This window comes from Alosa pseudoharengus, unplaced genomic scaffold (genome assembly GCF_046254945.1).
Source record: "Alosa pseudoharengus isolate Yale_2024_CS ecotype anadromous, Long Island Sound unplaced genomic scaffold, YU_APseudo_1.1 YU_APseudo_1.1_scf_9, whole genome shotgun sequence".
In the NCBI taxonomy this organism is placed as follows: domain Eukaryota; kingdom Metazoa; phylum Chordata; class Actinopteri; order Clupeiformes; family Clupeidae; genus Alosa; species Alosa pseudoharengus.
The window spans coordinates 12,429,635-12,432,134 of NW_027468881.1; the positions used below are offsets into that span (position 1 = coordinate 12,429,635).

The following is a 2,500-nucleotide window of genomic DNA, read 5'->3' on the forward strand; positions in this document are numbered from 1 at the left end:
ATGTTGTTATGGAATCATGTCATTTCATTGCCTTGTGATGGAATGGTTTGTCTTATGGTATTGAATGTAATTGTGGATCTTGACCTAGATAATGTATTTATTTATGTATACATATTTATAGCTAATTGACTGATTGAATTATGCAATGGTGTAGGCCAGGGATTTAAATTCTCTGGTGGGAATATGACAGAAGGAGTTAGAATGGTCTGAGGTGAGCAATTGACTGCCCCTGCTTATAGGCCTAAGACTCCTAACGCTTTAAACCATGCTATAATTGAAGAGGATTGTCAAAGTTAATTTTGATATAGTTTTGAAAGTTTAGTGATTGATTTGAGATTAATGTTTGGAGTTTGGTTTTTCTTTTATTTTTCCGATTTTTCCAGACTGGTATGTGCTCAGCTACTGAGGTGGAAATAAACGCTTGCCATTTTGGAAACCTCAACACTGTCTCCTGTATTTTCCATCGTTGCAACGCCATCCCGATTACAGTGTCTCTCTTTGTGTGTGTGTGTGTGTGTGTGCGCACATGTGTGCATATGTGTGCTTGTGTGTGCTTGTGTGTTCCCTAAAGCTGTGTGAGCTTTTCACGGATCACCTGCCCGACTGCAGACTCTGTGCTCAGGTGTGTGAGTGACCCGTGTCAGCTCTCCTCTGAGACCCAATATGGCACTGATTTCCTCCCTCCCTCTCTCCCCCCTCCATCCCTCCCTTTCACACCCCTCCATCTCTCTCGTTCTTTTCCTCCATCACTCCCTCTATCCCTCCCTCTCTTCCACTCGTTCGGCACCGCTAATGCTCATGCTGCTAATGTTTCCTCCCGCGCGCTCGATGATAATGTTCCCCCATGCGATGCGCTGCAATGTGCTACATCTCGTGGTCCCTTCATTCAGCTAATGTCTGTTGGTGCGCCACACCATTAATGCCCCCCCCCCTCCTCCCCTTGTGTGCAACACAGTTAATGTACCCCTTGGTTTGGGACGTGTCTCTGAGTTAATGCCCCATGGTGCCGTGGCCTGGGCTGCCCCCGGTAGTTGAGGAGGGTGGGGTTGGAGGAGCGGTCTGTGTGAATGACTCCAGTGAAGCAGTCATCAGCCTGGCTCACCACCTTACCTCTAGGGCAACAGGACCACCCTGTAAAATAAACTCTTTTCTCAGTAATTTCCCTAAAAAAAATGTGTGTGGCCCATACCGCATGATTTCCGTGTGCACGTTGGGCTGGTTTTCTAATTCATGCAGCATACTGGAAAGACTTGAGCTCTGTGAAAGACAAGAAAGACTTGAGCTCTGTGAAAGACAAGAAAAGGAAACGAGGATGGCAGGGCAGAGAGCGAAGTGAGATTGAATGAGACGATGACTGGAAAGCAGAAGGGCTGTTTGTCATTGGTGTCTCTCCCAGCAGTCGCTGTGGATAGAGACAGCACTCAGGCTTTACTACACTTGGCATGACTGAAAAAGGTTGTGTGTTTGTGAAAATGTGTGTGTGTGTGTATGTGTGTGTGTGTGTGTGTGTGTGTGTGTGTGTGTGTGTTTGTGTGTGTGTGTCGGTGTGAAAATGTGTGCGTGTTTCTGCGAATGTGTGTGTCTGAGTGTGTGTGTGTTTGTGAAAAGTGTATGTCAGTGTTTGTGTGTACTGTATGTATGTGCTCAAGGTACTCAAGGTTTTTGTCCCCCTGAGCCAAGCAAAAGCTTTCCTCATGTGTATATGTGTGTGTGTGTGTGTGTGTGTGTGCATGTGGGGGCGAGGTTTTGTGTGTTTCGCAACCCACGGTGCTCTGGCATTTTGCAGGGCGAGCGGCACTGCTTGGCAGTGCCACTGGTGTTGGAGTGTGCCCCCAGCGCCACCACTCCCAACAAACAGGCATTTATCATCAGCACCTATTGTGCTGTAACCATGACAACGCTCACGTAGGCACAGAACTGGCACTGGGGCTGATGTCTTAGTTCTGAAATTATACTGGAATAATTTTTTGTCATAATCTCAGTGTTATGGAGACATTTCCACTTTTTTTTCCTCTCTAGAAGCTTCTGTATGTCTCATACGAGTACGAGTGAAGTTAAAAAGATGTGCCCTTTCAAACGTCCATGTTTTGCACATTACAGCATTATATGTAAATATATTTGCAGCATGTTGCGCAATACTTGTCATTCAGTGAGGCAACACTTAATGTAACCAATGTCTCATTACTCACTGCACCTGCTCAGTATGTAAATTGCAGACTAACCAATACATACTGTGCCATTTCATTATATCGGTGCTATGCTTCAAAAACAGATTCAAAGCGCAGAGAAACATGTTCAGAGAGCAGGTTTTATCTTATGAAGAGAATGTTAAAGTTGCCCCCAGGGGGCACACACAGGCTTGTATTGTATTAGATGGTGCAAAGTGGCTTTGAGCTCACAGAAAAGGCTGCATTGTATTCTGCCTTCATAGTGTACCTTTAAAAAAATAAAAAAAAGATCTGAGAGATGGAGGGAAAGAGAGAGAGACGGAGAAAGAAAA

At 45.2% G+C, this 2,500-nt stretch overlaps 1 protein-coding gene across 1 annotated transcript in view; it reads left to right on the plus strand.

Moving 5' to 3' along the window:
- The window catches only part of cacna2d3a (calcium channel, voltage-dependent, alpha 2/delta subunit 3a), a 176,895-nt gene that overhangs the window by 87,880 nt on the left and 86,515 nt on the right, over nucleotides 1-2,500 (plus strand). The window lies entirely within an intron of this gene.